This window comes from Pelobates fuscus, chromosome 5, assembly GCF_036172605.1.
Source record: "Pelobates fuscus isolate aPelFus1 chromosome 5, aPelFus1.pri, whole genome shotgun sequence".
NCBI classification, from domain to species: domain Eukaryota; kingdom Metazoa; phylum Chordata; class Amphibia; order Anura; family Pelobatidae; genus Pelobates; species Pelobates fuscus.
Genome location: NC_086321.1, coordinates 378253117 through 378271748, shown reverse-complemented (window position 1 = coordinate 378271748; position 18632 = coordinate 378253117). Strand labels below are relative to the sequence as shown.

General features: G+C 46.5%; 1 protein-coding gene across 4 annotated transcripts in view; it reads left to right on the top strand.

The window, feature by feature from the left end:
- Window positions 1–18632, top strand: part of TBC1D16 (TBC1 domain family member 16) — a 79191-nt gene that overhangs the window by 20444 nt on the left and 40115 nt on the right. The gene's annotated exons all lie outside the window — the stretch shown is intronic.

Here is an 18632-nt window from a genome sequence, read left to right as displayed (position 1 = left end):
GCACACATTGCTGTGTATGAGACAGGGGCACACATTGCTGGGTATGAGACAGGGGCACACATTGCTGTGTATGAGACAGGGGCACACATTGCTCTGTATGAGACAGGGGCACACATTGCTGTGTATGAGACAGGGGCACACATTGCTGTGTATGAGACAGGGGCACACATTGCTGTGTTGAGACAGGGGCACACATTGCTCTGTTGAGACAGGGGCACACATTACCCTGTACGTAGACAGGGGCACACATTACTCCGTGTGGTGGCTGGGATAGACATACTACCCTGACTGTACCACAGTTTTAATTAATATCCTTTTGGATCCTGCAAGCTTCACTGCAAGCACCCCAATAATATCCCTACCGACTGTTTGTACGTCTCTGCCTGAACCCCGATACTATCCCTACAGACTGTTTGTACTTCTCTGCCTGAACCCCAATAATATCCCTATAGATTCTGCGTGATTTTCTGCCTGCACCCCAATAAATCACATCATATATGGATTGTAAGTCCTGTCTAATATAAAGGTTGATGTGTAGGGCAGTATGGATTCCACCGGGCTCCTAATATTGATGAGCGAATGTTTTTGTGGGGACAACTGATATACGTCTGATCCAAACTTTAAAAGCGTTTCCTCCATTATTTCTCAGGTAGACAAAGTGATGTATTTTATTAATATATTCTGTTGGCACGATGAATACCACAACTTGTGTGTTTTACTTTCTGCCGCACTTTTCATTTTAATATTTTATGTAGAATCCCTGAAACACATTATTATTTATTATTATTATTATTATTATTATTATTTGTGAAGCGCCAACAGATTCTGTAGCGTTGTGCAATAGGATTGCACTCTATTCTTCAATGCACATTTAACATTTATTGCCATATGCGGCACAGCGGTCTTTATTCATATAACCCTGGATTAGTTTCCATACATACAGACAGTATGTGGCGCATGTGATGCTGTCTTTTTGGAATTAAAATTCCCAATTCCAAAATATCGAGTTGGGAAAACAATCTAATATTTATGGTCTTACCTCGGCTATTTAGCTACATTTTGTCTTTTAGTTTTCTGTTTGCCCTTTAGTGAATAAATCCCTACGTCTTGCTGGACTAAAATGTTATTATATAATGGTACTGCGCCCAGACTATTTATTATAGAACTGTTCCTCGGCCTGCGCCTAGCCTGTTTATTATAGAACTGTTCCTCGGCCTGCGCCTAGCCTGTTTATTATAGAACTGTTCCTCGCCCTGCTCCCAATCTGTTTATTAAAGAATGGTTCCTCGCACTGCGCCCAGCCTGTTTATTGTAGAACGGTTCCTCGCTCTGCGCCCAGCCTGTTTATTGTAGAACGGTTCCTCGCCCTGCGCCCAGCCAGTTTATTGTAGAACGGTTCCTCGCTCTGCGCCCAGCCTGTTTATTGTAGAACGGTTCCTCGCTCTGCGCCCAGCCAGTTTATTGTAGAACGGTTCCTTGCTCTGCACCCAGCCTGTTTACTATAGAACGGTTCCTCTGCCTGCGCCCAGCCTGTTTATTATAGAACGGTTCCTCGCTCTGCGCCCAGCCTGTTTATTATAGAACGGTTCCTCGCTCTGCGCCCAGCCTGTTTATTATAGAACGGTTCCTCGCTCTGCGCCCAGCCTGTTTATTGTAGAATGGTTCCTCGCTCTGCGCCCAGCCTGTTTATTGTAGAACGGTTCCTCGCTCTGCGCCCAGCCTGTTTATCATAGAACGGTTCCTCGCTCTGCGCCCAGCCTGTTTATTATAGAATGGTTTCCCGCTCTGTGCCCAGCCTGTTTATTATATAACGGTTCCTTGGCCTGCGCCCAGCCTGTTTATTATAGAACGGTTCCTCGCTCTGCGCCCAGCCAGTTTATTATAGAACGGTTCCTCGCTCTGCGCCCAGCCTGTTTATTGTAGAACGGTTCCTCGCTCTGCGCCCAGCCTGTTTATTGTAGAACGGTTCCTCGCCTTGCGCCCAGCCAGTTTATTGTAGAACGGTTCCTCGCTCTGCGCCCAGCCTGTTTATTGTAGAACGGTTCCTCGCTCTGCGCCCAGCCAGTTTATTGTAGAGCGGTTTCTTGCTCTGCACCCAGCCTGTTTACTATAGAACGGTTCCTCGCTCTGCGCCCAGCCTGTTTATTATAGAATGGTTTCCCGCTCTGTGCTCAGCCTGTTTATTATAGAACGGTTCCTTGGCCTGCGCCCAGCCTGTTTATTATAGAACGGTTCCTCGCTCTGCGCCCAGCCTGTTTATTATAGAACGGTTCCTTGCTCTGCGCCCAGCCTGTTCACTATAGAACGGTTCCTCGGCCTGCGCCCAGCCTGTTTATTATAGAACTGTTCCTCGCTCTGCGCCCAGCCTGTTTATTGTAGAACGGTTCCTCGCTCTGCGCCCAGCCTGTTTATTGTAGAACGGTTCCTCGCTCTGCGCCCAGCCTGTTTATTGTAGAACGGTTCCTCGCTCTGCGCCCAGCCTGTTTATTGTAGAACGGTTCCTCGCCCTGCGCCCAGCCAGTTTATTGTAGAACGGTTCCTCGCTCTGCGCCCAGCCAGTTTATTGTAGAACGGTTCCTCGCTCTGCGCCCAGCCTGTTTATTATAGAATGGTTTCCCGCTCTGTGCCCAGCCTGTTTATTATATAACGGTTCCTTGGCCTGCGCCCAGCCTGTTTATTATAGAACGGTTCCTCGCTCTGCGCCCAGCCAGTTTATTATAGAACGGTTCCTCGCTCTGCGCCCAGCCTGTTTATTGTAGAACGGTTCCTCGCTCTGCGCCCAGCCTGTTTATTGTAGAACGGTTCCTCGCCTTGCGCCCAGCCAGTTTATTGTAGAACGGTTCCTCGCTCTGCGCCCAGCCTGTTTATTGTAGAACGGTTCCTCGCTCTGCGCCCAGCCAGTTTATTGTAGAGCGGTTTCTTGCTCTGCACCCAGCCTGTTTACTATAGAACGGTTCCTCTGCCTGCACCCAGCCTGTTTACTATAGAACGGTTCCTCGCTCTGCGCCCAGCCTGTTTATTATAGAATGGTTTCCCGCTCTGTGCTCAGCCTGTTTATTATAGAACGGTTCCTTGGCCTGCGCCCAGCCTGTTTATTATAGAACGGTTCCTCGGCCTGCGCCCAGCCTGTTTATTATAGAACTGTTCCTCGCTCTGCGCCCAGCCTGTTTATTGTAGAACGGTTCCTCGCTCTGCGCCCAGCCTGTTTATTGTAGAACGGTTCCTCGCTCTGCGCCCAGCCTGTTTATTGTAGAACGGTTCCTCGCTCTGCGCCCAGCCTGTTTATTGTAGAACGGTTCCTCGCCCTGCGCCCAGCCAGTTTATTGTAGAACGGTTCCTCGCTCTGCGCCCAGCCAGTTTATTGTAGAACGGTTCCTCGCTCTGCGCCCAGCCAGTTTATTGTAGAACGGTTCCTCGCTCTGCGCCCAGCCTGTTTATTGTAGAACGGTTCCTCGCCTTGCGCCCAGCCAGTTTATTGTAGAACGGTTCCTCGCTCTGCGCCCAGCCTGTTTATTGTAGAACGGTTCCTCGCTCTGCGCCCAGCCAGTTTATTGTAGAGCGGTTTCTTGCTCTGCACCCAGCCTGTTTACTTTAGAACGGTTCCTCGCTCTGCGCCCAGCCTGTTTATTATAGAATGGTTTCCCGCTCTGTGCTCAGCCTGTTTATTATAGAACGGTTCCTTGGCCTGCGCCCAGCCTGTTTATTATAGAACGGTTCCTCGCTCTGCGCCCAGCCTGTTTATTATAGAACGGTTCCTCGCTCTGCGCCCAGCCTGTTCACTATAGAACGGTTCCTCGGCCTGCGCCCAGCCTGTTTATTATAGAACTGTTCCTCGCTCTGCGCCCAGCCTGTTTATTGTAGAACGGTTCCTCGCTCTGCGCCCAGCCTGTTTATTGTAGAACGGTTCCTCGCTCTGCGCCCAGCCTGTTTATTGTAGAACGGTTCCTCGCTCTGCGCCCAGCCTGTTTATTGTAGAACGGTTCCTCGCTCTGCGCCCAGCCAGTTTATTGTAGAACGGTTCCTCGCTCTGCGCCCAGCCTGTTTATTGTAGAACGGTTCCTCGCTCTGCGCCCAGCCTGTTTATTGTAGAACGGTTCCTCGCCTTGCGCCCAGCCAGTTTATTGTAGAACGGTTCCTCGCTCTGCGCCCAGCCTGTTTATTGTAGAACGGTTCCTCGCTCTGCGCCCAGCCAGTTTATTGTAGAGCGGTTTCTTGCTCTGCACCCAGCCTGTTTACTATAGAACGGTTCCTCTGCCTGCACCCAGCCTGTTTACTATAGAACGGTTCCTCGCTCTGCGCCCAGCCTGTTTATTATAGAATGGTTTCCCGCTCTGTGCTCAGCCTGTTTATTATAGAACGGTTCCTTGGCCTGCGCCCAGCCTGTTTATTATAGAACGGTTCCTTGGCCTGCGCCCAGCCTGTTTATTATAGAACGGTTCCTCGCTCTGCGCCCAGCCTGTTTATTATAGAACGGTTCCTCGCTCTGCGCCCAGCCTGTTTATTATAGAACGGTTCCTCGCTCTGCGCCCAGCCTGTTCACTATAGAACGGTTCCTCGGCCTGCGCCCAGCCTGTTTATTATAGAACTGTTCCTCGCTCTGCGCCCAGCCTGTTTATTGTAGAACGGTTCCTCGCTCTGCGCCCAGCCTGTTTATTGTAGAACGGTTCCTCGCTCTGCGCCCAGCCTGTTTATTGTAGAACGGTTCCTCGCTCTGCGCCCAGCCTGTTTATTGTAGAACGGTTCCTCGCCCTGCGCCCAGCCAGTTTATTGTAGAACGGTTCCTCGCTCTGCGCCCAGCCAGTTTATTGTAGAACGGTTCCTCGCTCTGCGCCCAGCCATTTTATTGTAGAACGGTTTCCCGCTCTGCGCCCAGCCTGTTTATTGTAGAACGGTTCCTCGCTCTGCGCCCAGCCTGTTTATTGTAGAACGGTTCCTCGCTCTGCGCCCAGCCTGTTTATTGTAGAACGGTTCCTCGCCCTGCGCCCAGCCAGTTTATTGTAGAACGGTTCCTCGCTCTGCGCCCAGCCAGTTTATTGTAGAACGGTTCCTCGCTCTGCGCCCAGCCTGTTTATTATAGAATGGTTTCCCGCTCTGTGCCCAGCCTGTTTATTATATAACGGTTCCTTGGCCTGCGCCCAGCCTGTTTATTATAGAACGGTTCCTCGCTCTGCGCCCAGCCAGTTTATTATAGAACGGTTCCTCGCTCTGCGCCCAGCCTGTTTATTGTAGAACGGTTCCTCGCTCTGCGCCCAGCCTGTTTATTGTAGAACGGTTCCTCGCCTTGCGCCCAGCCAGTTTATTGTAGAACGGTTCCTCGCTCTGCGCCCAGCCTGTTTATTGTAGAACGGTTCCTCGCTCTGCGCCCAGCCAGTTTATTGTAGAGCGGTTTCTTGCTCTGCACCCAGCCTGTTTACTATAGAACGGTTCCTCTGCCTGCACCCAGCCTGTTTACTATAGAACGGTTCCTCGCTCTGCGCCCAGCCTGTTTATTATAGAATGGTTTCCCGCTCTGTGCTCAGCCTGTTTATTATAGAACGGTTCCTTGGCCTGCGCCCAGCCTGTTTATTATAGAACGGTTCCTCGCTCTGCGCCCAGCCTGTTTATTATAGAACGGTTCCTCGCTCTGCGCCCAGCCTGTTCACTATAGAACGGTTCCTCGGCCTGCGCCCAGCCTGTTTATTATAGAACTGTTCCTCGCTCTGCGCCCAGCCTGTTTATTGTAGAACGGTTCCTCGCTCTGCGCCCAGCCTGTTTATTGTAGAACGGTTCCTCGCTCTGCGCCCAGCCTGTTTATTGTAGAACGGTTCCTCGCTCTGCGCCCAGCCTGTTTATTGTAGAACGGTTCCTCGCCTTGCGCCCAGCCAGTTTATTGTAGAACGGTTCCTCGCTCTGCGCCCAGCCAGTTTATTGTAGAACGGTTCCTCGCTCTGCGCCCAGCCAGTTTATTGTAGAACGGTTTCCCGCTCTGCGCCCAGCCTGTTTATTGTAGAACGGTTCCTCGCCCTGCGCCCAGCCAGTTTATTGTAGAACGGTTTCCCGCTCTGCGCCCAGCCTGTTTATTGTAGAACGGTTCCTCGCCCTGCGCCCAGCCTGTTTATTGTAGAACGGTTCCTCGCCCTGCGCCCAGCCTGTTTATTGTAGAACGGTTCCTCGCTCTGCGCCCAGCCAGTTTATTGTAGAACGGTTTCCCGCTCTGCGCCCAGCCTGTTTATTGTAGAACGGTTCCTCGCTCTGCGCCCAGCCTGTTTATTGTAGAACGGTTCCTCGCTCTGCGCCCAGCCTGTTTATTGTAGAACGGTTCCTCGCCCTGCGCCCAGCCAGTTTATTGTAGAACGGTTCCTTGCTCTGCGCCCAGCCAGTTTATTGTAGAACGGTTCCTCGCTCTGCGCCCAGCCTGTTTATTATAGAATGGTTTCCCGCTCTGTGCCCAGCCTGTTTATTATATAACGGTTCCTTGGCCTGCGCCCAGCCTGTTTATTATAGAACGGTTCCTCGCTCTGCGCCCAGCCAGTTTATTATAGAACGGTTCCTCGCTCTGCGCCCAGCCTGTTTATTGTAGAACGGTTCCTCGCTCTGCGCCCAGCCTGTTTATTGTAGAACGGTTCCTCGCCTTGCGCCCAGCCAGTTTATTGTAGAACGGTTCCTCGCTCTGCGCCCAGCCTGTTTATTGTAGAACGGTTCCTCGCTCTGCGCCCAGCCAGTTTATTGTAGAGCGGTTTCTTGCTCTGCACCCAGCCTGTTTACTATAGAACGGTTCCTCTGCCTGCACCCAGCCTGTTTACTATAGAACGGTTCCTCGCTCTGCGCCCAGCCTGTTTATTATAGAATGGTTTCCCGCTCTGTGCTCAGCCTGTTTATTATAGAACGGTTCCTTGGCCTGCGCCCAGCCTGTTTATTATAGAACGGTTCCTCGCTCTGCGCCCAGCCTGTTTATTATAGAACGGTTCCTCGCTCTGCGCCCAGCCTGTTCACTATAGAACGGTTCCTCGGCCTGCGCCCAGCCTGTTTATTATAGAACTGTTCCTCGCTCTGCGCCCAGCCTGTTTATTGTAGAACGGTTCCTCGCTCTGCGCCCAGCCTGTTTATTGTAGAACGGTTCCTCGCTCTGCGCCCAGCCTGTTTATTGTAGAACGGTTCCTCGCTCTGCGCCCAGCCTGTTTATTGTAGAACGGTTCCTCGCTCTGCGCCCAGCCTGTTTATTGTAGAACGGTTCCTCGCCCTGCGCCCAGCCAGTTTATTGTAGAACGGTTCCTCGCTCTGCGCCCAGCCAGTTTATTGTAGAACGGTTCCTCGCTCTGCGCCCAGCCAGTTTATTGTAGAACGGTTTCCCGCTCTGCGCCCAGCCTGTTTATTGTAGAACGGTTCCTCGCCCTGCGCCCAGCCAGTTTATTGTAGAACGGTTTCCCGCTCTGCGCCCAGCCTGTTTATTGTAGAACGGTTCCTCGCCCTGCGCCCAGCCTGTTTATTGTAGAACGGTTCCTCGCCCTGCGCCCAGCCAGTTTATTGTAGAACGGTTTCCCGCTCTGCGCCCAGCCTGTTTATTGTAGAACGGTTCCTCGCTCTGCGCCCAGCCAGTTTATTGTAGAACGGTTCCTCGCTCTGCCCCCAGCCTGTTTATTGTAGAACGGTTCCTCGCTCTGCCCCCAGCCTGTTCACTATAGAACGGTTCCTCGAACCTTTGGTCCAGCAGCCCTTTGCAGGCCAGCGCTGGAGCTGTTAGTTAATCCAGCTATTGTGTTCATTTTTACTTTAATTTACAGCTTGGTGTGTTCTGTAGTGTTAAGCAGTTTATTTCTGTTTACATAAGGACGGCTGCGACTTTTGCTCCTGGTTACTAGCTGGAGGGGGACAAATGCCCCTATTGCCCCGTACTAGAAACCCCTATGAGGTTCTGTGAATCCCTCGCCTGCCACGTCCTACAGGTTTTCTCATAGTGGAGGTGCTGGTTTCAGGATGCTAGTCCTTTATTACAGAATAATTGCAACCCAGAACCTGGCACTGTAATAGTTACTGTCTGGGCCTGGTCGCCCCCTCCCGCGTGCTCTGGATATCTTACCCTGTGATTGTAGGATGCTGGGAAACTGCCAGAGGAATCCAACATGTGATAGGCACATGGGAAGGGGAAAGCAAGGATCGTGCTGCAAGTATCAGTGACCTGTGCCTTGAGCAGAACGGCCACTTACCTGCAATATGTAAGCCCCCCCCCCATCACAACTACAATTCCCATCATCCAATGCCAGAAGATCGCTAGCAGTTGTATCAGGGGTGTTTCACTCCTGCAATACACCTTTACTATAGATTGTAAGCTCCTATGAACAGGGCCCTCTTCTCACTTCTTACTCAGTTCACCATATTGCGTTTTTCATAATGTATTTGTTTTGTTTTATATAACCATTGTACAGCGCTGTGGAATATGTTGGCTCACTTTAAATGATCGTTATAGTTATTCCAAAACATATGCTGAGAGCCATCACATTAACAGCGAATTCGATACCCGATAAGACTCAGCATTTTCGTTATAAATATTTAACAGAGCAGAATAATTGGACGCTAATAATTTAACTGTCTGATGACTGGCATATCCCACTTAGTAATCCTCCAGTGACCGTGTTAATGTATCTCGAGCTTACACACATATTATGGAATTAACCCCTCGGCTGCCAGAGTGCCCTGCTGCAGTCTAAATTGAGGGAGGCTTTATTTTTTTGGCGTGGCTTTATCTGCGACCCTGGGTAGTTTTAGAAGAGTTGACGGACCAGATGGGTCGGTTTCACTGGTTAGGCCACATTTTTCTAATTAGATAAAGGCTATCTTTGGTCTACAAAGTGTATGCTGAAAAAGTAATTTAAACTCTCAAACAGCCTGGTTATTGCGACATCTGTTTAACCCCTTAAGGACACATGACATGTGTGACACGTCATGATTCCCTTTTATTGCAGAAGTTTGGTCCTTAAGGGGTTAAACAATATTCCAGGTTTCTGGCTGTAGATTTCTGCATTGAAAGGACAGTGCAATATTAACAAATTTTAGTCCAAACTTGTCGAGCTGCAAAAATCGCCGAGTTGGACATCTACTCTAATTTGGCTAGTTTGGTCTGAGTCTCAAATTCCTTAGCGATTTTCCACCGTTTCCAGTTTAGGAAAATAACCATTTTGGTTTGAGTTGTTTGATGGTAAAGTCACTGTGAACAATGCATTTTTCTGTCCATTATAATTTCAAATTCCGAAAAATGAGACGCAGTTAGTTGAAGGCAACATTGCGAAATGCAGCGTCCAAAAAAAAAACCTCAAAGTCAGCTGAATTTTACATTTTCTCCATTCTGGCGATTTTCCATTTCGCAACTTGAAATGACTACAACTTAACCTTTTATTTACTAAACAGGGAATTGAAAACGGAACTAGATGTAGGCTAACACTTAATTTGGATTTTCTCTAATTCGTCTACAGTTACAACTTTGCTATTTTTATGTAAGTTTAGCAATTTGTCAACAAACTATTTTTCACAACTTTACGACGCTTTGTTTCAGCAGGCGATCTAATAATGTTAAAAGCTTAGTCCAAGCACCATGACCATTTCAGTGCTTTGATGGTGATGGTGCCTTGAGTCTGTATGTGCAGAGTTTTGCCTACACATCCTGATGCGTGATTGGGGTGTCATTAGCCCCGAACTAGAGTTTCAAGTTGGCTAATATCAATTCTGTGCATATGTCTATGTACATCCGCGCATTCATTGGCTGAAAGATGTCTGCTGACGCTCTCTTCCAATCAGTGATCGGCGCCTGAAGCTCTGCAGAAGCCAGATCTTGTACACCTGCACGAGAAGAGAGCAGGTGCCTGGCTGGGACACTTTGCAAAACGGTTTGCACCATTACCGGGAAACAGGTCCGGGGTACTCCTGGCTTCATAACCGCTGCAGCGGACTGCTTTAAGTAGCCCTTTAATTATGTTACTGTGTATATGGACACGTAGAAAGTTTCATACTGCGCTAAGTTACTTATTACTTGTTACAAACTGATTTCTTGAATATTAAGGAATTTGTTTACGGGAAGCAGTCAAAAAATGAAATTAATCGTTGTAGTAAAAAACGACTTTTTAAAATGAATTCTGAACATTGGATCCATTAACTAAACGCCGTATTGTGGTCACTAGTAACCAGATTGCAAAATTTGGGATGAAATAGCTGACTCTAGCATAGTTGCAGTCGCAGTGTGTCTGTTTTAACCTAAATGTAAGCTTTCAATTCACACTTCATGTTTAATGTATAAACTCTTAAAGAGTGTCACCAAATGGTATATTATATCGTAGTGAGATAGAAATGCAAGATCGAGGCTGAAACAGCCAGACTGTGATCACAGCTTAGATGGATAATGTATTTACTTGCCTGTTTTGTCCTAACTCTTGCAATATATTTTTTTTTTTGCCGTTTAATGAAAACCTCTTTAGATTTTCTGAGCTGCAAGACGTCACAGAGAGCCCTTACATACACCCGTCATGCTTACTCGCTAGAATGTGATAAATAGATTGTTTAACAAATATATTTCTCGGATAACTAATCCATAGACTCCATGAATGGTTTTGAAAATAATCCAGATACAGGGATAGCAGCCAAAATTAGGGACTGTCCTTAGAAATGCAGACCAGTTGGTTGCTATGCACAAACATTGTTTGCGCATTTTCAGTTTCTGAAACACGGTGGTAGTTATTTATGAATGCAAATTTGCGGCAAAGTCCTATAGCTGGTGCAGTAGCCTTGGATATCAGCAGAATGGGATTCATATATTTTTTTAATTCATTTTCTGTTTCAGAATTACTTTTTATACTCAAACCCTGGACTGCTCCTTGTTATTAACATGAAAGATCAGCCCTGCAAAGTGTGCAACAAGCAGGGTATTCTCCTATATTACAGGGGTTTCCGATCATTCAAGGTTATTCATTAAATTGTCACAAAATGTACTTTTTGTCAAAATTGTTTTGAAAATAAGGTTGATTTGGTGAGTTTATCCAATTTGTTATGAGGACCTAAAATGTGAAATTCGCTTTGATTTCCTGGTAATGCACATTTTTTGTATTTTTTTTCCCTGAATCCTCTCTGCAAAAACAGGAATGTACGTATGTAACGTTAATATAGATAAAGATGCCGTTTAGCAGGAACTATTTCTAATTAAATTGTCTGCAAGGCTATGCTATCCGTGTCGATTAAAGGAAACCGGACATGTTTAGGGTTCGCTGTTTGGCTAACATGACAAAAAATAAATCAATTATCTATGTTTTAAAGGAGCTGTCCCCGAGTTGTGCATTTCCCACAGGACGTTTCAAAAACTGTCAGTAATTTCAAAGTGAATTTTAAAATTTTAGGTCAAATAAACATAAAAATGTCCAAATTAACTATGTTTTCATTTTGTCCGTTTTAGCCTGATAGTTAAATTAATTTGTCTTTCTATTCAGTTTCCAACAGTTCATTGTCAATAAGCCTGAAAAAGAGTTTAGCCATTTTATTTCTTTAAATCAGTCCTTCAATTATGTATGGAGCTATATATCAACATAAGCAGAGGCGGCTCTAGACTTTGAGACCTTAGACGAAACTCAAACATGAGGCCCCACTAACACCCAAAGTGAAAAAATAATAGGGTTGCATTTTGTGTGTATAAGGAGCAGTCGCTATATTGAAAGGCGGCTTGCAGCACTGGATACAGACAGTCAGTCTCTGCATTCATTGTTCAGAAGCTTGCAGTGTGACGGCTTCCTGTGCCCTGCATTGTGAGCTTGGCTGTGGTTGTAGCATAATTTGCAAACAAAATTAATTTGCAATAAATACATTTAATTTGCAAGTATGCCATTGGTTTATACACAATTGGGGGGTATGATTGCATAGCCTGCCAGTCGTGTATACATAAGTACCGGTGTGAAGGGGTTATTTGGAAACAAAAATTAAAATTTAGTTTGAGCAAAAAAGCTTTTAAAAAATAATTTACCAAATAATTAAGTACGTATGTATGATGTATGTCTTCAGATGGTGACTGTGACAGGGTGAGAAAAGGGGTACCAGTGGCAGGGAGAGTGTGACAGGACGAAGGAGAAAAATGGGACGGGGGGGGGGGGGAGTTCTGAGAGAATGAGGGAGGGCGAGTTTGACATGGTTTGAGGGAGTGTGATGGGCGAGTGGAGGTTAGTATGTCAGGGCACTTGTCGAACGCCACATGCCGGAGAAAACGGCGTCCATCTTGTTTGCACAAAAGGAGGCACTGGGACTTGGTCGTCGAGTGTCTGAAACTAAAATCGGACACTCGACTCCATCTGTACAATCTGTACACTTGAAAAAGCCTATTTTGGGCAAAACGCGTTGTGTTTTTATAAATTTGTTATTATTAAAGTATTTTTAGACTACCTATATTCTTATGGTCAATCCTTCTATTTTTTTGCTACTTTTATCCTGGCTGTTTTCTACTGTTTTAAAGATCCAGTACTACAAAGAAATCCTTAGGTGGGGGTTATTCCACTCACGCCTGGTTCATAGAGCAGTGTGGCTGCTCTATATATTGTAAGTACGTTTCATTTTACCTTTTAGCACTATGTTATCCACTGAGAACACTATTGGCCCTCTTTTGTGCTTTTGTCTTTCATAAATCCTGCACTCCATACATCACCAGAAGGATATCCTACATGTGGGGAGTTTAAATACCACTGTTTTTTATTTTTTTTTCAGTGCATATGGAATAACAAGCGTGCACGGGGTACCCCAAAGGCAATCCTCATGCTTTGTAAACAGTATTAACAATGGAGTATATATTTGTAGTTGCACAATTTTTAGTTAGGAGTTGGAGTCGTATTTAACATAGAGTGGTAACAGGTAATAACGGTTAGTCGTAGCTTATATCGAGGCATTCACATTCAGACATGCATAGATTCGTGTGCTGAGTGGTTGACAGCTAATTGCAGGTTCAACACAGGCTAATCCAGCTGCGAGGGGTTAATACAACTATCGTGGGTTGGAGTGCTGCAAGACTAGGTAGTGTGCGTTAAAACCACAGTAAAGATTTGTGATATGCAATACACGTTCAGTTAAGTGGTCTAATACCCTACTATGCTCCCTGCATTTTCCTGTCTCTTAATTGGTCTAAACCGGCTTCTCGTGGGCTTACATTTCACCATGGTCTGGAGCTGCAGGGAGATGGCCATATTATAGCAGTGCTGGAACATTAGAACAGTGTATGAAGATAACAGTTAATCATAGAACATATTGCTGGCCTGTCAACATTAACCCCCTAGGAGGCCCCTTTGGAGTGGTAGGGAAAGGCATTATTAATCGAGGGCCGAAAATTAGTATATCGGTTATCAGGGCTGCTGGAATCATCATATGAAAGGAAAAATAGTAAGCAATCATAGCTCATTTGGTCATTAGTCCCAGATAGTTCCACTTGTCAGCTCAGTTTATCCTATGCCTCTCGAGGGGCAGAGCACAGTCCAGCCCAAGGGAGAGATGACTTGTGCTTTCAGGCTTCAGAGTGGGTTGTAGGGCAAGGCCACTCACCGGGGTTGATATCTCCACTGTTACCTCATTTGTGTCAGCAGGCTTAAGTTTCGACAGTGCCCGCTCGCTCGGCGCCTGCAGCTGGTGTGATGTATGTCGCTTTACGCACCGCCATGTTGGGGCCTTCTTCTTTGCCACAGGCTGCTGCTGCAGAGTTGTAATCCGTCTGGGAGTGAGGTGTTTTGTCGGCCGTTGTGGGGCCTTTCATTGCGGTTGTCGAGGCTTTGGGGTGAGGTCCCTGTTGGCTTTCTGCCCAGATGGGCTGCGTGCGCGCGGTTTGGATGCTGGGTGGGCTGTTGTGCTCGATGTGACCCCATGCACCCCTTCTCCCACTCGCCTTAGTCGGCTTCTCTGTACCCCAGCCACTTCTGCTGCACGTGTTTCTCTCTCTCGTCGAGGTGTAGCAGCATGCGATCAAGTGTGGCGCATCCATCTGGCGTGGCCTGCCTCGTGTCGCTCGTATAGGGTGTTTCCGCCATTTTGAGGAGGATTGCCGTGTATCAGTTTCTCGCTGTCTCCGTCACCCGCTTTCCGCAAGGTAAGTGCCTTTGCTTTATGTGGACCGGGATGACGTCGGGGGGGGGGGGGAAGGGTTCTCAGGGTGCCCACCTTCTGCTTGATATCCCGGAGAGCGGCCGCCTCTCGTTTGGTCGGTCCAATATCGTAGAAGTTCGGGAGAGGTACCGTCTGGTGCAGCAGCCTCTCCCGGGTTTGATTAGTAGAAGCTGCGGTCTAAAAGTGTCTATTTCTGGGTGAAACACCCCGTTTTTCATGCCCAGACGTGGGAGCTCGTGCTGAACACGTCTGGACTGCTTGGCTGCTAGGCTCCGCCCCCCTGTATGCTGTTTTACTCAGAGCTGGTTATAGCTCTTTTTATTGTAAGTTAGCATTCTCAGGACTTCAGTGTTTGTCTGTAGCTGTAGGTGTCATACGTTATTGTACCATTGGTCCGCTTTTTTCCTTTATGTTTTTTATATGCTGACACGCATTTGAGTCGTTGTGCAAAGTATTGAAGAATCACCTATTGTCCAGCTATATCCTACATGTGGGACTGTATGCTGTTTTACCTAGAGCTGGGCATAGCTCTACCGATTGTGAGTTGGCATTTTTCTCTTCTGTGTTGTCCGTGACACCATCCTTAACGGTTGTGCACTATTGGTCTTTCTTTTTGTCTAATTTTGTTTTTCATATCAACCACTGAGGACCTCATCAAGAACCTAAGAAGACCTACCCAAGACCCCCTTGTGTATTTTCAGAGACTTGTCCTTTATATTACCTCCCATTCCACCTAGTGCACCCTGTATTTTTGTTGTTTCCTACTCACAGATTTATTGAAGGGTTTGAGGGTTGCCCTTCCCCTCTGTTGTGCAGCTCCTTTCACCTCTGTGATCAGTACTGTAGCGCTGTTCCACCCCAAATTCTATCAATCTGTACGAAAACCTGCTTCCTTTTCGCAAACAGCCAGGAGAGCGCTGTTCGGTAGTTTTGTTCCCACGAACCTGGGGAACAATGGCTCCTATGAGCCAGGGGGTGCCGTTCATGCATTTATTCGTTTTTAAGACTTGGCAAAATAGACCGACCGCACAACCTAAACTCATGGAACTGTTTCCCGGCAGGAGCCTCTTGTGCGGTTGGTCAAAATTGGACCATAAAATTCCAAAACCCCTGAACTGACCTGGGTGATTTTTGGATCACCCAGATCAGGGCTATCAGGGGATATAACATTTATGGGGATTCAATATGTTTTGGGGTACTTTTCAAGTGTTGTGAAAAATTAGTTTTTTTTCTGCCTGGAGATAATTGAGTTATAACTTTATCTGACTCAATTATCTCACAGGCAGAGAGGAGGGAGTTAGCTGTTTGTATTGGGAGTGTCACACCCTTCATCTAGTTTTGGCTGATGTTTGGGTACCGGTCTACTTTACTGGGAGAATCTACTTGGGAGTCTGACATCCGTTTGACTCAACACCCGAAAATAGACGAACGGGTAGCTACTATACCAGCGTTCGTTACAGGGGTGATGGTGTGAGGGAGGGTGGATGATACTGTGAGGGGGTATTCTGTAGGAGGGGATACTAGGAGGGAGGTGGTGATGGTGTGAGGATGGATGATACTGTGAGGGGGGAATTATGTGGGGGGATACTGGGAGGGAGGGGGTAATACTGGGCGGAGGCGGGTAATATTGTGGGGGTTGGATACTGGGCGGGAGTTGGTGATAATATGAGGGGGGATACTGGAAGGGAGAGGGGTGTCATATTCCGACTCCCGTCATCACTCTGCGGCACGCGAGTGAGCTGAGCAGACAGCTCAAGGGAAAGTGCACCCTCGCCTCGTTAGCCGCAAGACTAACAAGACATTTGCCCTGGGTATTTGGGGGCAGCTTTTTTTGCCACTCCCTGGAAAATGCCGCCCAAGGCAAACGTCCCTGGGAATAGTGGGAGGGAGGGGGTGATAGTGTGAAAGAGGGAGTTTACTGGGAGGGGGTGAAGGTGTGAGTGGGGTGATGGTGTGGAAGAGGGGTACTGGGAGGGAGGGAGGGGGGGTTAGTGTGTGGAAGGGGAGGGATAATGAGATGGAGGGAGTAATAGTATGAAAGAGAAGGGATACTGGGAGGGGGTGAAGGTGCGAGGGAGGGGGGATACTGGGAAGTATAGGGGTAATGGTGTGGAAGGGGGGATACTGGGATGATGGGGGTGATGGTGTGGAAGGGGGGGAATACTGGGAAGAAGGGGGTGATGGTGTGGGAGGGGGGTGAGCAATACACTTTTTTTTTTTTCTACCCGGTGGTCCAGTGGCCATAAAATCCGGTCTGCAGCTCCTCAGTGTGCAGAGCTGCAGACCATGTATCTCGCGAGACCCGGTCAGAGCGTTGCCGTGGTAACCCGTGTCAACTCTCTGATTGGCCAGACCTTGCAGGACACATGGTCTGCGATGGGCGCTCACCCACTCCCGGCAGACTGGAGGGGCCTCGCAACCGGCAGCACACAGAGCAAGCTGCCGGGCCCCCTCCTGGTGTTGGGTCACCCGACACAGTCAGGCCCCGGGCGGTGTAGGCGGCTGCGAGGCCCCAGACAGCATGAGGCCTTAGGCGGCCACTTAAACCGCCTAATTAGAGAGCCGCCTCTGAACATAACTAATTGAAGGACTTATTTATATATATATATATATATATATATATATATATATATATATAATCTATCAGCCCCAATCTTCTAGGGGTGGGACATATTATCGCATGCGAAAAGATCTGAGTAACTTTTGACAAATAGTGATGGCTAGACGACTGGGTCAGAGGATCTCCAAAACGGAAAGTCTTGTGGGGTTTTCCCGGCATGCAGTGGTTAGTACCTGCCAAAAGCAGAGCAAGGAAGGACAACCAGTGAACCGGCATGAGGGCCAAGGACACCCAACTCTCATTGATGCATGTGGTGAGCTACTGTAGCTCAAATTGCTGAAAAACATAATATTGGCCATGATAGAAATGTGTCAGAACACACAGTGCATCGTAGTTTGCTGTATTTGGGCCTGTGTAGCCGCAGACTGATCAGGGTGACCATGATGACCCCTGTCCATCGCTGAAAGCACCTTCAATGGGGACGCGAGGGTCAAAACTGGACCATGGAGCAATGGGAGAAAGTTGTCTGGTCTGAGGAATCACATTTTCTTTTAGATCAGGTGGATGGCCAAGTGTGTGCGCAAAGAGGCGGCAGCAGGATGCACTATGGGAAGAAAGCAGGCCGGTGAAGGCAGGATTATGCCCAGGGCAATGTTCTGCTGGGAAGCCTTGGGTCCTGGCATTCATGTTGATGTTACTTTGACTCGTACCACCTACCTAGAGATTGTTGCAGACCATCTACACCCATTCCCCTGTCCGCTGCTTGTACCCGTAATGCTAGCTCGCAGGTGGCTCCATTCTTATGGAACAGTCTGTCTTCCCCCTCAGGCTTACCTTGTCTTCATTCCTTCCAAAGTCCCTAAAACCCCACCTCTTCAAATTACCGGTAGCCTATGGACTCTAAAAGTAACTGTCATTTACTCCCAGCTTAATTAGTGGGTCCATTCTCTACTTAACTCGCACCTTCCAACTCTGCTACTGTCCCACCCTGTCACTTGGCTCTCATACCTCACATTGCCCTTTCAATCTTTTATATCCCAATTCCTCTCGATCACAAGCTTGTTCAATCAGGGTCCTTAACAACCTATTAGTCCTGTTCAAATTTGTATTAGTTTGTCTCATTTCTTATTAAATTACCCTTAATACTATAAAATGCGGAATAAATTGGCATTGTATAAATAATTATATATAGTTACTATATCTTTGAATCCAGATATACTGTATACATTAATAATAATAATATATAGTTACTGTATCTTTAAATCCAGATATACTGGATAAATTAATATATAGTTACTGTATCTTTAAATCCAGATATACTGTATACATTATTAATAATATATAGTTACTGTATCTTTAAATCCAGATATACTGTATAAATTAATATATAGTTACTGTATCTTTAAATCCAGATATACTGTATACATTATTAATAATATATAGTTACTGTATCTTTAAATCCAGATATACTGTATAAATTAATATATAGTTACTGTATCTTTAAATCCAGATATACTGTATACATTATTAATAATATATAGTTACTGTATCTTTAAATCCAGATATACTGTATACATTATTAATAATATATAGTTACTGTATCTTTAAATCCAGATATACTGTATACATTATTAATAATATATAGTTACTGTATCTTTAAATCCAGATATACTGTATAAATTAATAATATATAGTTACTGTATCTTTAAATCCAGATATACTGTATACATTAATAATAATATATAGTTACTGTATCTTTAAATCCAGATATACTGTATAAATTAATAATAATATATAGTTACTGTATCTTTAAATCCAGATATACACTGAAGCTTGAAGTTAAAACCTGACGTGTCCTTAAAGGGAATAGAATAGTTAATTATTATTTTTTGCACAACAGACGAACACAATCTTTTTACTTTATAAAGCGCATCTTCACAGCTTGGCGTATGTTATTAAACTTTATTAATTACCTGTTTGGGAAATAGAT